We start from the raw sequence: 21,971 nt of genomic DNA, 5'->3' as shown, positions 1-21,971 counted from the left end.
TGGAGGATTCTTGACACTGTGTTTTAACAATAAGCATATTTCTTGACATTGTGTTTTAACAGCAAGCAGATTGCTGGACACACTGTCAGTGTCTTCGTCTTCAACACAACCCAGTGTCTTCGTCTTCAACACACTGTCATCATCAACATTAAAATGGTAAAACACATAAACTTTACAACACACTGCCATCATCAACATATTCAGATCATTTTAAAACACAATTACATCTGTAGGTACTGCCATCAAGACATCTGTAGGTAACCCCAATTACATCTAGAGCCTACTCTAAGATGTCAAGCATTGAGGTCCATTGACTAAAAATAATAACCCGATTCAATGATAGATAAAAAAAATTGAAACAAGTATGAAAAACAACAACCGATAGGGAAGCATCACCGGCCGACCAACGATTCCGACTATTGTTTGATCGGCTTATACCTCGAAGGAACCGATATATGAACAATCGGAGAAGAATATTTGCAGGAAATATGGCTGGTTCTTCTTTGGTTGCGGTTAGGGAGAGAGAGAGAGAGAGAGAGAGAGAGAGAGAAAGAGAGAAAGAGGGGAAATCCCATGATTTTAGGGATTGGTTATTGTTATGGCAGTTTCTTGATTGATTTAAAACACTTCCAATTACCAAAATACCCTCACTATATTAGAAGTCTCTAATTATATAACTCAGATATTACGAAAATGCTATCCATTTGATCTAAGCCATTAGAAACACCAATCGGAGGGCCCAGATCGCTTCCTAGACTTTCTAGGAAAAACACACTTTCCGCAGAACTCCTACTCATATATATATATATATATGTATGTATATATATATATATAAATATAATTCCCTCTAATCACCACATAAAACAACAAAAAAACAATCAATAAAGAAAGGATACCTGTTCTAAGTCGGAATTCTGATGTAATTATGGTTGAAACGGCGGAAATTTGGAATTTTCCGGCCAAAAAATCGTCCGGTTGTGAGTCGCTTAGGCGTTTTTTTGGGGGTTATTTTATTTAATCCAAAATCTTTGGGTTGGGATTGAGCTTGGATAATTGGTTAATAAAAAAAGATTATAGATTGGGCTTAGATTGGGTTAAGTAATTAAATGGTTAAAGAATAAATATATAAACTGTATTATATACTTATGTATTAATAATAATTAGTGTTTAAAATTTTTATTTTTTATAAATTCATCATTCTTTTTCTACGAGGGGCGGTTGAAACTTTTCAAGGGGTGTGGTCGGATTTTCGGCGAAAATTAACACTAAATTTTTTTCAAGGGGTGCACCCGCCCACCCACAAATACGGATAGATCCGCCCTTGTTCATAACTACTTGATTGTGTGTTTGCTTTTTATTTATTTTTCCGCTTTTACATATAGCTATATAAATAATTAATTGGGCATCTCCTTTATTCTTTTTATTTTAACGACAACAATTTTCATATATCATATAGAACCCAGGCCAACAAGAAACGGAAAAACCAGACAAAACAATACAAAATTTAGGGGATTACATCATGAGGTTGAAATCTAGCCACATATCCCAATTTAGCGCATTAAATTTTGATCTACATTTAATTCAAAGGAAAGAGTTCAACTTGATCTCCTCCACAATCTTCTCTACCGGAATGCTCCGACCATCTAATTCCTTAGCGTTTCGAGTCTTAAAGTTGCCATGAAGATAATGCCAACAAGTTTTTTCCATTCCATTGAGCCATTCAAAACTGTCAGAAGGTTCCAAACCGAAGTGTAAGAAAACTCCCTAGTGGATATGGAATTGTCAGCCGCACTAAAACATTCCACTAAACCGCGAGCTAGCAAACAAGATGTTAAAGAGTGGTCGACAGATTCATCGCCCAACCCGCACCTTCCACATATGCCATCTGCAAGCCCCATAACCATGAGCTTCTTTTTGTCCCAGATCCAGTTTAGCGAGACATGCCACATGAAATAATTTATTTTTAAGGGGACCCCAATTATTCCATAATGGCCACTTACCATCATTTACTTGATAACTTGCATGTGCAATCTTCCCGTGAACTAGAGCCACTGACAAATCTTCACCCATATCATTATTCCAAAGCCAACTATCTTCTTGGTTTTTTTTTGTAACATAAAGCGAGCCAATTTTATTAATAAACACTAGCCAGGAGCTAGACATATATACAAAATAATACAAACTTTTCTCCGACTACTCTATTACATTAATGCCCATGCTGCTCCATTCTTCTAGCTTTAGATTCATCATGCTTGCCCTTTGTTGTAGCCAAAGGTACGTGCTTTCCTTTATGTCTTCTATTATTTTCCTATCCGTCGTGAAAATCCCTTTGAAGATCCTTTCATTTCGGTACAACCACACCTTCCATATGGTCGCCAAGATTACACTTCTGGTCGTTTTTTTCCTCCTCTTTTCTGTCACGGCTTTGGCCATTTCAAGAATTTCTCTGATTGTGTTACATCTGTGCATTCCATCGATTTTTAACCATCTCTCAATTGTCGACCAAAGTGGCCTGGTCCTCGAGCAAGAAACGAGTAGGTGGTCCACAGTTTCAGGTAGATACCCGCATCTTGAACACATTGTATTGCCCATCTGAATGCCTCTCTTGCTCAGTTCGGTTTTCGTTAGGATCCTTCCTTGTTCGCACCTCCAAGCAAAAACGTTTGCCTTCGGAATTTCTCACCCACACCACTTAAATATATACTCTCGTGTTTGTGTGTTAGCCAAATTTAGGTCTTCACGTACCGTTTTAACTGTGAATGGTTGCTCCGTTTCTGTTTGCCAAGACCAAGAGCCATCTCCTTGTTTAATCCGAGTACTCCTTAAGACTGCTAGAAGTTGTAATAATTCAGCCCATGTTTGCGGGTGTTTCTTCCCGGTAAAATCCTAAATAAAATTATCTCCAATTCTCTTGTAGTTCTCCGCCATAGTTGCCCCTTTCTTTGTTGCCAATTTGTACAGGTTTGGGTAGACGTCCATAAAGCGATGATTCAAAACCCATATATCTTGCCAAAATCTTGTTTTGTTACCCCTGCCCACTTTACATACCAGTTTGTCATTCATGTTTGTACCTTTTTTTTGCAAGCTCTTTGTCGATTTCCCCAATACGCTTCCAAACCCCCCGAGTAGTATTTGCTGATCGGAACCGTTTTTCTTTTCCAATTCTTTCCTTGAATTACTTTGATCACTTTCACCCATAGTTGTTCATCGTCTTCCCTTAGTCTCCACTACCATTTAATTAATAAAGCCAAGTTAGCTTCCCTTAGGCATCCAAGACCCAACCAGCCCCTCTTTTTTGATGAAACCATTCTTTTCCAGCCTATCCACCTTATCTTTTTTGTGTTGCAACTTCCACCCCAAATAAATCTACGCCGTATATCTTCTAAGGTACTTATAATTTTCCTTTGTGCCTTATATAGCGAAAGAAAGTAAGTCGGTAAGTGGCCAAGAATAGATTTGGCCAATAGAACTCTACCCGCAAAAGATAAATTTTGGGCTTGCCATCTAGATAATCTTGCATTAAAATGGTCATCAACCGATTTCCAACTAGCCACCATGTTCATATTTGCACCTACCATCATCCCCAAATATTTAAAAGGCATTGATCCTTGGTTGCATTTTAAGGCCGAAGCCAGCTAAGACAATTGTTGATCATTCAAACCAACCCCATATACTTTGCTTTTGGATGGGCTTACCCTTAGACCGGAGGCTAAGAAAAAACAGTGTAATATCCGTGCCAAATTCTTGGCATGCTCCACATTCCCATCGTTGAGGAATACTACGTCATCCGCGTAGAGAAGGTGTGAGATTGCAGGCCCGCCGTTTGGAAGTGAGATGCCCTTTACTAGACCCGCACCCAAGGCCTTAGACATAACGACATCAAGGGCCTCCTTTGCGAGAATGAATAAGAAAGAGGACAAGGGGCCCCTTGGCGTAAGACTCTTTCGAACCGAGGCCTGTTGTGGGAGAGTCGTTTACTAAGACCATAGTTGACCCTGCATAGAGAATACCTAGTAACCAACACTTCTGATGTGTGTAAAATGAAACATATAAATTACATCAAATGAGACATAAAACTAACCCTTTTTAGCAATAATGTTGGAAAAAAGTGTGCTTTTGTCTTCCTTTTGTATTTTCAGGACCAAATGAGCTTAATTGAACAAAAGGAACAAATATGCAGCAAAATCTAACATAAATACAAAGAAAGGGAATAAACGTGGCGTGCCCGACCCCTCGACAGCATCTTCCTAAGCAAAAACAAGAGAACAGAAGGCTGACCACGACCCCGTGCCCAACGGACACGGGGGTGTGGCCAAGTATCTGCAGAAAAGCCAAAGTTGTACAAGCTTCTATTCCCAGCACGGGGGCGTGCCCAGCTCAACACGGGCTGTGGTCAACGCTAAGATTCGCAGAATCTTGCAAATCTTGATAGTACAAATACGCTTCTGCACACGGGGCCGTGCCCAGCGAACACGGGGGCGTGTGGAGCTAATGCAGACAAATTGTAATTAATGAAGAAAGAGAAAAAGGATGGCAACAGGGCCATGTCCGGGCTTCTGTGCAAGTAATAAATAGGGGTGCTTGGTTCACTTCAAAGGCATTCCTTGGCAAACCACCTCTCTCCCACTTCACCACCACTCCACCACCACTACAACACCCACATCCACCACCATCATCCATCATCCACCTTAGAGTGTGTATAGTAGTCTCGGGATCCAAGATTGATAGTAAGAGTTCTTGACAATCAAAGGCCATGTTTGCCTAAGTCTCTTACATCACTTGGTGAAGACAAACATTTAATGTAATACTTTTGATTTTTAATCTTTTCGCACTTTTTATTTGCTTTTCTATTAATGACTTTAATAACTAGTTTCTTATGTTGAAGGTGAAACTTCCTTATCATTTGTCCGTAGTGTCTTGGCGTTATTTTACTGTCTATATAAAATAAAAGATTTTCACCATTCATATCTCTACGGTCTATATAGAGGTATGTTGGCTACCTGGTAGGGGTTAAGGGAATGGTTTGGTAAGGTTCTTGCCTTGTTCAGTGTACAGATCCTGTAAGGACCTGGGTCAAGCTTACTAGGACCTCCTTCAATATCCACTGGTATTGGTTGGCGGGGGTGTGAATGGCTTGATCCCCTCATATGTAAACTACTATTAATACATTAACCCGGCTACTTGGGATTGTATCCCTGCTGACTCAAACCACTTAGCCGAGGGTAACGTCACCTTCAAAAGAGGGGCCTACCACATTACGCATTAATAACTTAATTAATTATCTTTTCAATATTCCGACCCTTTGGGATTGTATCCTTGCTGACTCAAACCACTAGGTTGAGGGTAACGTCACCTTCAAAAGAGGGGCCTACTACTATAACTAAGATAATCTCTTAAAAAGTGCAAAAGTGCGGAAATCATCAAAGGTTACATTAAAGGCGATTCGGATCCAAGTGATTCATCTTGTATATCTATTTTATTTTATTGTTATTTTTCAGCATTTTTAGTTTTATTTTTCTTGTTTAAAACCTTTTCTAAAATTTTGATTTGATTAGACGTTGATGACAAACCGGTATTTAAAGTTCTTGTGTCCTTGGACGGCCACGGTATCTTACCAACGCTATACTACGCTCACGATGGGTGCACTTGCCCATATGTGTGTTTAGTGTTAGTAGAATATCGTGTTTTATAAATTTAAAACTTGACTAATGTGTTAAAAAGGGCTTAAAATATCAATAAAAATATATAACGCTACACATGCATCAAGTTTTTGCCGCCGTTGCCGGGGACACAAGGATTTTAAGAAAGTTAGGAATCAACGGCCTAATCGTTTTTCTTATTTTTCTATTTTTTTAGGATTTTTCTAGATTTTTCAGCTTCTACAGACTGCAGCACGGGGCCGTGCCCGGTCGGACCCGGGGCCGTGCCCAGCATCCTTACTGACAGTCCTTATTTTCTGAGTTACAGAAAGGTGAACATGGGGCCGTGTCGGTGCAACACGGGGCCGTGCTGAACTTTCCAGTAATAAGGATCTAGAAAATAATCACTGTAACCACGACCACGGGGTCGTGGTGAGACTTCTGACCAGCAATCTTTTTGTTTTTATCGCAGGACTTGGAACCCAGGTGCCGCACTTGAACTTCCTACGCAGTGCATGAGCTCCAGTTCTTCCAATAAAGACATAAAAGAACCTCTAGACGAACCCAAACGCTTTCTAAGAAAAAGACTTAAAGCTAAAATCCAAGAAAGAGTTTCGGGGGACCCACTTCCCATGGCAGATCAATGTACCCTGATGGATTACCTACGACCTACAGTAGGTAATCTCAGCGCCGCTATCAATGCATCAAATGTCGATGCAAACAACTTCGATATTCGGCCGCATTTGATACAAATACTCCAAAACTCCGCAACTTTCCATGGGCTTGCGGACGAAGATCCCCATTTACATATTACCAACTTTTTGGAAATATGTGATACTTTTCGGATCAACGGAGCATCAAATGACACCATCCGCCTCCAAATGTTCCCATTTTCACTAAAAGGCCGAGCTAAGGCTTGGCTTAACACCCTCCCAAGTGGTTCGGTAAACACTTGGGATGAACTAGCCCAAAGGTTTTTGTATAAGTATTTCCCTCCTTCTAAAACGGCTAAATTAATGACTGAAATTAACACATACTAACAAGAGGACGGGGAATCCTTATATGAAACTTGGGAAAGATTCAAGGAGCTATTAAGAAAATGTCCGCATCATGGTCTTGCGGCATGGCAACAAGTATCCACTTTCTATAATGGGTTGTTGCCACACACAAGACAAACACTTGACTTTAGCTCCGGGAGACTTCTAGGTAATCGTCGCCCAAATGAAATTTATAATCAAATTGAGGAAATTGTTCAAAACAATTTTCAGTGGCACACTCCCCGAGGCACAAAATCTATTGCCTCGGGCCCTATAAGGTAGAAATGGCAAAAACGGCAAAAACGAGGCCCTCTCTTCAAAAATCAAAAAGTTAGAAATGGCAAAAACGGCCTCAGTTATGGCTTGTGAAGGGTGCGGTGGGCCACATGAAAATTGGAGTTGTATGAAAGAAATGGATAACCAAACGGAAACGGTAAACAACGTTGATAATATACCTAGGCCGTCAGGTCCTCCAACGGGTACCTACAACCAAGGATGGCATAACCACCCTAACCTTTGTTAGAGAGAACCCGGCAACAATAGTAACCAACAAAACCAACAATGAACAAACTTTCAACAACCAAGAAATGAGTCACAAAATTTCTCTCAACAACAACAAGGGGACGAGAGAGGTTTGAAGATACTATCTCACGCCTCATCTCCGACACCGAAAAGAAAAACTCGGATCAATTTCAAAAAATGGAATTAAACTTTAGGAATCAACAAGCTAGTATTCAAAACATTGAAAAACAACTAAATCAACTAGCTCAAAATTTCTCCGAGAGACCACAAGGCGTGTTACCCAGCAATACCGAAACCAACCCAAAGGCGCAAGTGCATCTCATCACATTGAGAAACCGTACTGTAGGTCCCGAGGAGGCTCCAATACCTCCATCTGAAAAGAGTCCGTCTAACCAAACCGCAACTTCACCAACACTCCAAAAAGAGACAAATCCTCCGCCAAATCAAGAGCCTACCAAGACCCCCCCCCCCCCCCGGTGCCTTACCCCGGTCGGTCACTATGCCAAAAGACAGATGAGCAATTCACAAAATTCGTAAATTTACTAAAACAATTGCACATCAATCTTCCATTTGTGGAAGTCCTCACTCAAATGCCTAAATATTTAAAATGTATGAGAGACTTTCTCACTCACAAAAGGAAAATTGAAACACTTCAATTAGTTAATTTAAGTGAAGGATGCTCCGCCGTACTACTAAACAAACTCCCACAAAAGAAAATCGACCCCGAAAGCTTCACCATCCCTTGTTCGATTGGGGGATCACCCATACGCAATGCCTTAGCCGATCTTGGGGCTAGCATCAATCTCATGCCTGCATCAATGTTTGACCGACTCGAACTAGGTTAAATAAGCCCCACAAAGATGAGCATACAACTCGCCGATAGGTCTATCAAGTATCCACAAGGTGTCGCCGAAAATCTACTGGTAAAAGTCAGAGACTTTGTCTTCCCGGCCGACTTTGTCATACTAGATATGGAGGAAGATACCGAAGTACCACTCATCCTAGGAAGACCATTCCTAGCCACCGCTCACGCAATGGTTGACATGAATGGTGGGAAATTAACATTGAGGGTTGGGGACAAAGAGATGGAGTTTGGGGTTGGGAAAAGAGTAGAAGACGACGACCCGGTCAACTACATGACTGTCATAGACTCAAGCTTGGATGATGCTCTCCGACGGTGAAATATGGGATGCAAAAAATCCCACTTGGGTAACATATGACTGACTTTGGGTCTAGCCAAGGACCCTTATAAACGTCGCACACCACGGAGACATTCCGCGAAACTATCCTTAGTTTTTGTTTAGATTAACATTTATGTTTTCTAGTTTAGATTTACTTTTCAGGAATAAAACACACTCGAAATGGTGGAGGTTACAAAGGGAAACTTGAACCCACACCCCATGCACAAAAACATAGCCTCCCGACAAATTTTCTTCATTACAGCAAGTTCAGCACGGGGCCGTGCTCAGCCCAACACGCCCCCGTGCCCGAGGTTCTGCAGAAAACGCCCAATTCAGGTAACTGGACACGGGGCCGTGTTCGCTGAACACGTCCCCGTGCCCAGCCTTCTGTTAAAAATGATACTAGCGATCTGAACACGGGGCCGTGCCCGGACCAACATGGGCCCATTCCCAGACGCCCAGTAACATAAAATTTTGTTTTTAAACACCTTTTTACACATTCAGTCAACCTAAAAACTTATTTTTGGGACACATTGAGGACAATGTGTAATTTAAGTGTGGGGGATGCTAAAACCTTGAATTTTTCAAGTCCTAATAACAAGCCTTACACAAAACTCTATTGGAACCGCTAATCACCCCAAATTTTTTCAAAAATTTTTCATTTTTTTACTTGTTTTGGTTTAATTTGAAAATAACAAGTTCTAAAAGGGTTATATTTTTTTACAAATTTACAACCGATAGCATCGTGGTAAAAAGAACCAACATAAGAAAATTATGAACGGCATGACAAATCTAGTTAAAATTTGATTATATATAGTTGATCACATTAAAACCCATTCCCACAAAAAGTGAGTTTTGAGCCTTTATTGAGCATACAAGCATACATTTTTAAACTAAATGCTCATTTTTTCGTTTCTTGTTTGAATAGCCGCTTGGTTTCTTACGACTCTAGAACTTGCCATGACGATACATCCCTGGTCCTTACCAACTTAAACCCAAGTAAGTAAATGATGGAGGCATTAGGACTAACCCATTTTTCTTTCAACACCATTATTTTCATTTTTTATCACTTACCCAAAATCCCTCTAGTTAACCCCTTTGAGCCTAAACCTTTTTGTTTCTAAACCCACAAAACAATCACCCTTCACCCACCAAACCCTTTTTCTTTTAAACCCTTTATTTTAGTAAAAAGCTCGGTTTTCTTATGACGGTTCCTTATAAAAAAAATGAAGTCTAGCAATAAACAAACAAGTTCCTCAAAGAAACTTTGTTTGAAAGTGTTTAGTTTGAATAAAAGTCACAAAAACAAAAAGTTTTACGATGAACGACGCTTTTTACGCTTTTAGCCCTTTTTACTAACAACTAACCCAAAACCACCTACCTTTAACCCAAGCCTAACCCTTCCCCAAAGTCCTCTTGATATTTACAAAGGTTTATAGTTAAAAAGGAAGAGGATTGATTGCTTGGCAAGCATATGGTAGAAATAAGTTCCATGCCGGTCTCGAGTGTTTCACAAAAAATACATCTTTGGCCGAGTGTTGAGTGATCTCCCGTGAGGTATGTGAACTTGTATATAAATGGAATTTTAAAGAGGTATGTTATGGCCGAATAAGTAATTTCTCTTATGAAATGTTCTAAATAAATCATAACGAATAGGATTGTAAATAACATAAAAATACCAATAAAGATCTTGGATTCCCGACACTCAAGACAAGCCCAAAACTTCTCTTCTACCCATTCCATTTGGGTGTGTAAGCCACATAATAAAAAGTTTTGCTTGAGGACAAGCAAAGATTCAAGTGTGGGGGTATTTGATGTGTGTAAAATGCAACATATAAATTACATCAAATGAGGCATAAAACTAACCCTTTTTAAGTACTAATGTTGGAAAAAGTGTGCTTTTGTCTTCCTTTTGTATTTTCAGGACCAAATAAGCTTAATTGAACAAAAGGAACAAATATGCAGCAAAGTCTAACATAAATACAAAGAAAAGGAATAAACATGGCGTGCCCGACCCCTCGACAGCATCTTCCCAAGCAAAAATAAGAGAACAGAAGGCTGACCACGGCCCCGTGCCCAGTGGACACGGGAGCGTGGCCAAGTATCTGCAGAAAAGACAAAGTTGTAGAAGCTTCTATTCCCAGCACAGGGGCGTGCCCAGCTCAACACGGGTCGTGGTCAACGCTAAGATTCGTAGAATCTTGCAAATCTTGATAGTACAGATAGGCTTCTGCACACGGGGCCGTGCCCAGCGAACACGGGGGGCGTGTGGAGCTAATGCAGACAAATTGTAATTAATGAAGAAAGAGAAAAAGGATGGCCATGGGGCGGTGTCCGGGCTTCTGTGCAGACTATAAATAGGGGTGTTTGGTTCACTTCAAAGGCATCCCTTGGCAAACCACCTCTCTCTAACTTCACCACCACTCCACCACCACTACAACACCCACATCCACCACCATCATCCATCATCCACCTTAGAGTGTGTGTAGTAGTCTCAGGATCCAAGATTGAAAGTAAGAGTTCTTGATAATCAAAGACTATGTTTGCCTAAGTCTCTTACATCACTTGGTGAAGACAAGCATTTAATGTAATACTTTTGATTTTTAATCTTTTCCCACATTTTATTTGGTTTTGTATTAATGACTTTAATAACTAGTTTCTTATGTTGAAGGTGAATTATCATTTGTCTGTGGTGTCTTGGCGTTATTTTACTGTCTATATAAAATATAAGATTTTCACCATTCATATCTCTACGGTCTATATAGAGATATGTTGGCTACCTGGTCGGGGGTTAAGGGAATGGTTTGGTAAGGTTCTTGCCTTGTTTAGTGTATAGATCCTGCAAGGTTCAAGCTTACTAGGACCTCCTTCAATACCCACTTCTATTGGATGGCGGGGGTGCAAATGGCTTGATCCCCTCATATGTAAACTACTATTAATACATTAACCCGACTACTTGGGAATGTATCACTACTGACTCAAACTACTTAGCCGAGGGTAACGTCGCCTTCAAAAGAGGGGTCTACCACATTACGCATTAATAACTTAATTAATTATCTTTCAATACTCCGACCCTTTGGGATTGTATCCTTGCTGACTCAAACCACTGGGTTGAGGGTAACGTCACCTTCAAAAGAGGGGCCTACTACTATAACTAAGATAATCTCTTAAAAAGTGCAAAAGTGCGGAAATCATCAAAGGTTACATTAAAGGCGAGTCGGATCCAAGTGATTCATCTTGTCTATCTGTTTTATTTTATTTTTATTTTTCAGCATTTTTAGTTTTATTTTTCTTGTTTAAAACCTTTTCTAAAAATTTTTATTTGATTAGACGCTGAGGATAAACCGGTATTAAAAGCTCTTGTGTCCTTGGACGACCTCGGTATCTTACCAACACTACACTTCACTCACGATGGGTGCACTTGCCCATATGTGTGTTTAGTGTTAGTAGAATATCGTGTTTTATAAATTTAAAACTTGACTAATGTGTTAAAAAGGGCTTAAAACATCAATAAAAATATATAACGCTACACACGCATCAACTTCCATTTAGATGAGAAGCCCATGTAAGTAAGAACCGTGAGGAGAAACTTCCAGTTAAGAGTGTGATAAGCCTTGTTGATGTCGACTTTGAAAAACGCAACTTTATGTTTATGTCTTTTGGACCAAGATTGTAATTCATTTAGAATCAAAGGGTATCAACAATATTCCTGCCCCCAATGAAAGCCGACTAAGATGGCGAAACAAGGCAGTCCATGATCATCACTAGCTTGTTAACGAGAATTTTGGCCAGAATCTTATGAACCAAGCCGATGAGCAAAATTGGCCTCAACTCATTTGGGGACTTAGGGTCTGATGTTTTAGGAATCAGAGCAATGAAGGATGCACCACTTGCCTTACAATGTGTCCCGAGAGTATGAAACTTGGTGATGACTTCGAACAGAGGTTGCTCGAAATAGCACCAAAACTTCTTCACCAAAGCAAAGGTGAAACCGTCCAGGCCAGGAGCTTTTTCGCAGCCGTAATCCCAAACTGCCACCTTCAATTCCTCCTTTGAAAAGTTCCTGACCAAAAAATCACATTGTTGCTCAAATAAATTTTTGAACCCGTCGCCCGCTATCTTAGGTCTTTTCTTCAGAGGTTCTTTAAACATATCTGAAAAAAAATCCCGAAATAATTTCTTCACTTCCTCTGGCTCTGAAACCCACGAGTCTTCTTTCAACAACCCGTTTATTCAATTCTTTGTGATGTTGTTTTTAACTAATTTATGAAAGAAAGTTGAGTCTTCGTACCTGCTTTTAACCAAGTGTCACACCCCGATATTTCCACGTATTACCGGTGGGCCCGGTGGGGATTAACGTGACGTAGTTGATATCATCAAAGTCAAATAATCACAGTTCAACGCACAGCGGAAGTCTAAAGTAATAATACAAACCGATTCGAAAGTATAATAAAGTATTACACAACGGTTGTATATGGATCCACAGGCGGATCTTTAAAACAGAAAAAAAATAAACACTGTTCAACAGACTTTAGACGTTTAGAACTTGCAAGATTCCTTATTAACGCCCTGAGCTCCCAACCAATTATGTACACTACCTATCACTTAATCTTTTTGGAAAATACGTCCGTTTACACTGGTAAATACAATTAACTGACTCTTTTGAAAACATTTATGAAAATTGATTTAAATGCACAAGGCACAAATATCCTTTTATAACTTGGGACAATTATATAAAAATAATCTTGTATACAGATTTATATGTTCGTTATACATTCAGGGCTCGATATAGAAACCGAGTCAAGATTAATAGACACACCACAAGTATAGGCCCACAAGAGAGTGAGATACCGATTTTCCTACGCAACCGTCAGGTGTATGCCTACACCCCGTGCTTAAGACGTGGTCATTTCTTAATAAATGATACCAAGGATATCCGGGACATGGTCATTAACCCCCAAAGCTTTGTTTCAAACAAGACAGATTAAAATGGGTTACCTCAATAATTTAACCACTAATCGATTAAATATTCAATACCCAACCAAGCGGTATTATTATAATACCATATCCCAAGCCCGTATAGGGAAAATAAGTTAAAAGTATTTACCTGAGCTAAAATGTAATTTTATTCTCAGCCGTATATTCAAATCAGCAAGAACAAGTACCTCTACTGGGGCTCTCAATCTGGAACGAAGTTTTTATTAACCTATTAGATTCCTAACGGGTCTTATTTAAGTTGTAACTTAGACCAGTTACTTTTAAGGAAAGGTTTACGGTTCGAAACGCAAGATTAAGCGAAGACCGGATTAGAATGTGATTCAGACCCGACAAGTATGAAGACTTGTATAATATGGGTAAACTAACACACTCTGGATTTTGAAGTAAAAATGATAAGGTTTAACTCGTTTTGGTAAATTTATGCAAACTAGTTACATAAACCGCACCGGACGCGAACAATGCATAACGGGTAACCAAATGAGTCATGAGCAAGTTCCACAAGTTAATATGCTTTTAATATGTTGTGATATCAGTAGGATACCTTCCATTATGCCCAAAATGAATATAAAATCAATTTAAGCCCCGAAGGGGTATTTTGGTCATTTTAAAGATTATAAAAGAGGTTAAATAACAATCTAAGGTTCTGGTCTAAAATGATCAGTAAAAATGTTTATTTTTGTAAGTTATATCAGTAAGATATCATATATATGTGAAATTTATCTTTTATGACCAAACTATGCACCGAAAGGGCATTTTGGTCATTTCACATATGTTTTAAGGGTCAAATTTGGAATTCTGAGTTTAAAACTTTTACTTACTGTTTAAGTATAAAAATTCATTCAAAACATCAGTAGATAACAAGCCTTAGGTGCCAAATATGGTTTTAAAGCATACTATGTGCCTAAATCGCATAAAAGTCGGTATTTGACGATATTCGGGTTGATTAAGGAAATCTGAGATTTTGATTAGCCTTTACTGTTTAAAATAACTTATTTAATATATAAAATCAGTAGAAAAATGTTTGATATGTAAAGGATGTGTAAAACTCATTTTATTAGCGAAAAGGGCATTATCGTCAATTACCGAGTCTATGCAAAAACTCTATGTTATGATCAGTTTAAAATTTAACAAAAATTTCCAAAAAATCCCTAAATATTATATCTTAACAGTGGGTAGAAAGTTTGGTGTCAAAATTTGGGTTTAAATAGGTTTTATGCCAAAAATGCCGTTTAATTAATAAAAAGGCTTCAATTTACGATATTGAGCATAACTCCTAATTTAGACCTCAAACTGATGTCAAATTTTTAGGACATGTTTATAAATTAGTAATAAAGGTTTTTGTCCTCTCACATTTTCAAAAATCTCGATTTAACATCAAAAAGGCATAATGGTTAACTTTTAAGCATTTACCGGAAACATGTAGTGAACTAGGATTTCTATTGAACCATGTTGTATAACCTCAGAGGGTTATACTAACATATAATATGGTCCTAAAGGAATCCTAAGGCATAACTAAACTAAGATAAATCGGGTCAGAACTAAAAGTCAAAGCAAAAGTCTACTTTTGCGACTTTCGGTTCCGAACCGAGCCTAAACTCGGAATTGTCGGGTTGAACATGCCTAGACATGTTCAATTAATATTTACCAAGTTATTAAAGTGACAAAACTGATTTTATTGCCTTTACATCATTAGTTATGGATTTTGTTTAAAAACCGACTCGTTTGACTTTTATTTTAATTACTTTGACCCGATAATTAACTGAGCAAACATGGTAATTAGGAGGTGCCCTTTTGAGGGTTTAATACCTACCTAATTACGATCACGTAGCCATGTTCGTTGCGAACAATGGCTCGATCATTTAAAAGTCAAAGCATTTATCGCGAACGCTTGACTTTTCGGCTTTAAGAGCCAAACAATTTAACTAAGCACGAAAGGAACACTTACAAGTGGTCCTTAGGACTGAAGGAGGTTCCCAAGTTGATCAGAATCCTCTTAGAATGAGAGCAAGAGCAGATTTGAATGAAAGGTGAGTTGAAATGAAAGTGGCGGTAGGTATTTATAGATTTCTCAAGACCGTTAAGATCGTTCCTCGATAAACGAGCTTCAACCTGGTCCGTACAAGTATCTCCCACTGTTTTCAATACTATGGGTGCCTAAAACAAGCTCATAGATTGATGAAACCAAGTGCAAAAACCTGAAACCAGCAGCTGATTGAAGAAAACTGATTTTTGCATGTCTGGGGGACTCTCGTGCCCCGCGTAGGCTGAGTCCCCACCTTACGCGGCCCGCCACCTCTGCTCAGATCAGTAATAACTTTTAGAAGTTACAGTTTTAGTCCCTGTAAGCGTGTAAGGCCCTTTTTGACATGGTTAAGGCCCTTTAAGCCATTTTCAAGGCTCTACAATAATGCCTAAACATAGGGAACATAAAACATGCTCAAAAATATGTCGGATGTCGGTTTGCTTGGTCGTACGGTTGCGTAGTTCGGCTAATTACGACGAAACACGAACGGATGCGAAAAACGATCCAAATTACATGACGAATGGAATTTTATCATGCCAAACACTAAAATAAAATATTTTAGTGATTACATAAATTTTTGGATGTCCGGATATATTCAGAACGTAAAATATGCGCGAAAATGCAAACTTATGCACTTTTTGACGCTTTTAGTACCTATTGATCAAATAAGTTTATTTTTGCGCACCAAACACCTCTAAGCCTATTTCTAAGCTATGTAAAGGATATTTAGGGCATGTTTATCTTATGATCATATTCCAGAAGGTTCAATACCATACGAATCGGCAGACTTTTGCAGTTTGACGTAAATAGTCCCTCTAATGCGCAAACTTGCGCATATCATCGTTTAATAGCATCGAAGCCTTATCTAATCCATATTAGGCATTCATGAGAGTATCATTAAACATCACGATGCTCTGGGTTCGTAAAAAGGTCATTCAGAGGTATAATTAAACATATTGACGCTTTTAACCCCTTAAACTTGCAAAGTTGCGCGTAACGTCACTTAAAGGCATAAAAACCTTAGACGGCCAATAATTGGCATTCCCGGGAGTATAATCAAATATCATGAAGTTCCCGGTTTGTTAAAAGGTCACTCAGAGGCAAGACTTAACATGTTGACGCTTTTAACCCTTCATCGCGCAAACTTTCAATTAATTACGCAAACGACTACTCATGATCAACAAGTGGCTCATATATGAATAGGAACACCGTGTAGCGTCATTCGAAGGCTTAAACTAAGCATGTTGACACTTTTAGTCATTTCGCATTAAAAGTTTTTGATTTTTCGAAAAATTAGTCCCTTAAATTCAACGTTTGACCCTATTAGGGTTATTTACACGTGTCAATACATCATTGGACGTGATTTTACGAGGTGTTACATCCTCACCCCCTTAAAAGAAATCTTGACCTCGAGATTTGCTAAAATAATGGAAGTACTTTCTGACGTATCATGGACTTAACCTCCATAGCATATTTGGGCCTCTAAGGGCATCTCAGTTGACCTATACAATAGGTACATACTTTCTTTCGGAGCTTCTTAACCTGTCGATCCTTAATCGATACGAGTTTTTCATCAAACCATAAATTTTCATTAGTCTGCATATCATTATGTGACAATGCGCTCGACTTATTGGCGAAACATATCCTTAAATCACTAGTGTGGGACACATTGATTTCCATCAAGCTCCTCAGGTAAGTTTTAGCTTATATGTTACCAATCTTGATATATTCGATTTCCTCGAATGATTCTATATATTAGAACTTAACTAGCCCGATAAATTAAAAAATTCAGCACACCCTTTTTAGGGTGATACCTTCAATTGAACCTTATTACTTATTAAGGACTTAAGAGGGTTGCGACTTTCATCAATCCTTGAGTTTTCGCCGATTACTGGAAACTTTCAGACGATTACGAATTTGTATGATCTTATTCGTTGTTTCCAAGGCAAGTTTCAGAACCTGATAATTGGACTTACCAAAGTCCCGTCCATCAGACGGACGTTTGACATTCCATCTATACAAGGTCTCCAAAGGAGCAGCCTTGATACTTATATACCGACTATTAGTTATAAAATAGCTTATTTAAGGTGAGATGGTTATTCCAACTACTGCCTAAAACCAATCTTAAGGAATAGCTAATCCTTACAGTTAGTCGAACAAATCGACGATCCTGGGCAGCTGATAGTGATTCTCAATTGTTGCCTTAATAGGGTTGCAGTAATCAATGCATAAGCAAATGAACCGTCTTTCTAATTTAATAATACTGGAGCTCCCAGAATTATGATCTAGGCTTTTATGAAATCCTCTCTAGAATCTTTTATGATTGACTCTTAGTTATCCCATTCCGTTGGTACTAACTGATATTGGGCTTTTCAATAGATGCAACTCTAAGCGAGGTATTAATCTTAACTCTACTTGTCTTAGGAGGTAAACAAGGTAGTCTTTGGAAAAGACAATCAAGACACAAGGATATTACAGATATATTCTAAATCTCAAACTTCGGTTCATCTATCATTGCCGGTGTCAGATAAGTGAAACATTTACTTTACAAATCCATGGATACCTTATTCAGTGACACTTATTTGGACATTTCCCTTCTGGATATCTTCTTTGAATACCATCAGCTGATTTTAGTACAATATGACCATTGGAATATCTCAGTGGTTCCATGCATTAAACCTCCATACTGATCAGGCATGGAAGTATCTATGGAACATATTAAGATACACCAATCCTCATATGGCACTTTCATCATACAGTGTGGTATTCGCAATTGATAGAAATCAAAGAGATATCAAACAAACATATACCGACGTACTCCATTTGGAGAGAGAGTACTCTTAGAATTTTATGACTGAAGATTTCTGACAGGTACAGAAGAAATGGTTCCTATGATTTTCGTCTGTAAGTTTTACCTTACACTTAATTTCTGAGGTTCTTATGGAAGATTTTAAAAGTTTGCTATACTTACAATTTATGAAAGATTTATTGGTATCCGAATCAAAACAGAACTCTTAGCATTTATATTACTGATAAATGATAAGGAATGTACCTAGTGTCATTATTGATATGAACTACCTCTGGCATCCACCAGAAGAGTTTAAGCGCTTTCATTCTTAGGCTTTCTATCCTTAGCCGCACCTCCCTTGACAGATTTAGGGCACGTAGTCTTGACGTGACCTTTCTCGTTACAGCCGAAGCAGACTGCATCCTTTATGTCCTTGCAATCCAACGTTTTATGCTCACTTGATTTGCAGATCCCACAAGCCCTAGGCTGCGATTGGGATTTTGATTCTAACCTTCACTTCCCTAGATGGCGCTTCTTGCAGGTCTTGCATACAGGTTTCTTGTTGGACTTTTGTTTGTTCTTATTGAACTCAAGCTTACCCTTTTTCTTAGAAATCCAACGTAAAGAAGTGCGGTTTTAATTGGGATTTGGAGCAAGTAGCATTGGGTTCTTTGAACTTTTTCACGACCTTTCTCACAGCTTTTCCAACAGTTGCGTCAATCATAGCTTAGAGAACATCTTTGTTAATTCTGAGGTTCACAATTCTAGCATCATTAGCATGTGTCGCATCATCAATGACGCGATCGAAGGTTGTCTTATCCGAGTTTGTCATACTCGAGACTGGGTCCCTAACACCAAATGAAACAATTACTTAGTTGCACTACAACAGCTATTCATCATCCTGATGACCTAACGTAAACCATGGTATCATACAGGCTAATATAGTACGAACATTCCTAATGAATGCTATTTAAATATATATATATATATATCAATTATATTTAGCCTAGGCCATAAAAAGACCATCAATGGCATTTAAGGTTTGGACCTAGTCCATCACCTTTTTGACAGAGGATCAAAATGTCACATCTATCTTGATTATATGGATGATTTTGGATAGCTTGAAAACTTACCATAAGGATATTGGAAAAAGGTGATTCCTAATGGATATAAAGCATCCATCTAAAATTGTTGAAGCAGTCTCTAAAGTATCATCGGCCAATTCTACCTCGCGTTATATGTCTAGAGTCCTAATAGGTGGATACAACAGTTTACAACATTTATTGTCCACGATAGACTTATCTGCGCCAGTGTAACACCTCGAAATTTTGTGTCCAATAATGTGTTAACACGTGTCATGAGTTTACACGTGGCATTAAATATCAAATAAGGGACTAAAGTTGACAAACCTTGAAAGTATGTAAATTCGAGGGTTATAAATGTCAACAAAGAGTAAATATACTGTATAGTGACCCTAATTGACGCTCGTACCTTCAAACGAATAAATCATGGATCGTACGGAGCGAAACGCGGGAGAAAGTGAGAGATTACAAGCTGCAGGGGTTAATTGTGTCAACATGTTTAATTTATACCTCTGAGTGACCCTTTGACAAACCCGAGGCTTGGTAACAGTAAAATACGCTCACTAGATTGTGCTATAAAAATTTCGCGAAGTTCCGTTTTAAAACGAGAAAGTTATGATCAAATTCGTATGAGAGGGGTTAAAAGCGTCAACAATAAAAGTTAAGGCTTTTCGGATATAAATAAACTAACCGGGGACTTAACGGTGCGGGTAAATGGCACGAGGCCCTTAATTGTAATTAACCGAGGGCCAAATCGCAAAGTTACCCCTTCGAACCCGAAAGGTCAGGTTATTAATTACAAAGATTCGGTTAATCATTACAAAAGATTTAAAAATCTTTGAAAACTGGCCCCAAGCGGCCCGCCTGAGGGAAACATATAAGTTGAAGCGGGCCGCGAGCCTCCTGCATATACGCGTGCTGACATGAAGATTCAGGCGGCCCGCGTAAGAGGTGCCTGATCTCTCATGCGGGCCGCGTGACAGACACAGATGCAGAAAACATGGGCAGATGCACTAATTGAGCTTGTGAATGATCATAGAGGCAATTAATGAAGCATGGGCGCCCTCTACATGACCCCTAGCATTCAGGGCCACCTGCTGATCATCCATGCTCCATTGTAGGTTGATGTGTAATGATCTAGAGGCCATTCTTTCACTATAAAAGGCTTACATTGTGCATAAGTGAAAACACACCTCAAAACTTACCTTCTGATCATTCCTGGAGCTCTCAAGCTTTCTTCTAGCATCCTAATTCGTGCACCAAGCTTTGTAAGTATGCCAACCCTTTTATGGCTTAGTTTTTGCTTAGTTTAGCCTAAAAGTCAATCCGTCGTAATTAACGATTGACTTTGCGATAAATCACGAATGGTCCAGTGATTTGTCGAATCAAAGATAGTTATATGATAATAATCATGTGGGCATTAAACCCCTAAAAGGGCACCCTCTGATTCCCACTCTAACTAGATCAAATGTCGAGTCAAACGTGCTTAGAAAAAGTCAACAGAAATGTCATTTTGCGATTTCTTGCATAATCTGTAATGTAGATGATATGTAACCTGTTTGAAAATTCATAAAACATGATAATAAGTATATAAACTAGTCTAAGCTTGTTTGATCCGACCATTTATTGTTTTGACCCGGTTCGGAGCCAAAAGTCGCAATAGTTTGACTTTTGCATTGACTTCAGTTCTGACCCGTTAAAGTTTGAAATAGATATGCCTTAGGACTCTCTTAGGACCAGGTTACATGAGGGTATAAACCTCTGTGGCCGGTTCGTTGTTTGTCCGAGTCTTTTACACATTTCCGTTAAATGCTTAAAAGTTGACCGTAACGCCCTTTTTAATTTAAAACGAGAATTTCGGACACGTGAAAGGATCATGACCTTGGTTACTGATTTCTAAGCATGTCCCTAAAATTTCACGTCAATCCGAGGTCCAGAATATGAGTTATGCTAAATAGCGCAAATTGCGAAACTTTAGTAATTAAATAGCGCAATTAGCATAACGCCTATCTAAACCCGGATTTCAACACCAAACCTTTTACTCACTGTTGTAAAATAATATCTTGGGATTTTTAAAGATTTTTAATTATTTTTAACCTACTCATAACCTGCGGTTATGGCAACGGTTCGGTAAATACCGAATATGCCCTTTACGGCCATAACTTGAGTTCTACAAGGTCTTTTGACCCGATTCCAGTTGCTACCGATTTTAATTAATAAATAAAGTATTTTAGACTTTATAAACTGTTCAGGAAACTCAGATTCCCTGTAGAACTCTAAAACCTCTTTTATAATCTTTAAAAAGACCGAAATACCCCTACGGGGCATAATAACAACTTAAACTCGTTACGGGCATTATGGAAGGTATACTACTGATACCACAACCTCTTTAAGGCACGTTGACTTAGGAAAACAATGTAGGACTCTTTCGGTTATCCGTTGCGCCTTTTGCGCACACGGTTCGGCTTATGTAACTAGTTTATATAAATTAGCCGAAACGGGTCAAACCATATTGTTTGGACCCCAAAATCCAGAGTATGATTATTATACCCATATAAAACAAGTCTTCAAACTTGTTGGGTCAAAATCACATTCCATTCACGGTTTTCGCCTTTCACGCGATTAAACCGTAACTATACTTTGAAACTGACCGGTCTAAGCTACGACAAATATAAAGACCCGTTAGGATTCTAATAGGTTA

The 21,971-nt window shown here is 38.8% G+C and overlaps 1 non-coding gene across 1 annotated transcript; it reads right to left on the bottom strand.

Annotated features, from left to right (window-relative positions):
- Positions 1–6,649: 6,649 nt before the first annotated feature.
- LOC118479958 lies at positions 6,650–6,756 on the bottom strand. The gene has a single exon (XR_004861600.1). It is a non-coding gene; the product is annotated as a small nucleolar RNA R71 (small nucleolar RNA).
- Positions 6,757–21,971: the final 15,215 nt, after the last annotated feature.

Source organism: Helianthus annuus, chromosome 6, assembly GCF_002127325.2.
Source record: "Helianthus annuus cultivar XRQ/B chromosome 6, HanXRQr2.0-SUNRISE, whole genome shotgun sequence".
NCBI classification, from domain to species: domain Eukaryota; kingdom Viridiplantae; phylum Streptophyta; class Magnoliopsida; order Asterales; family Asteraceae; genus Helianthus; species Helianthus annuus.
This window is presented reverse-complemented; position numbering and strand designations above follow the sequence as displayed.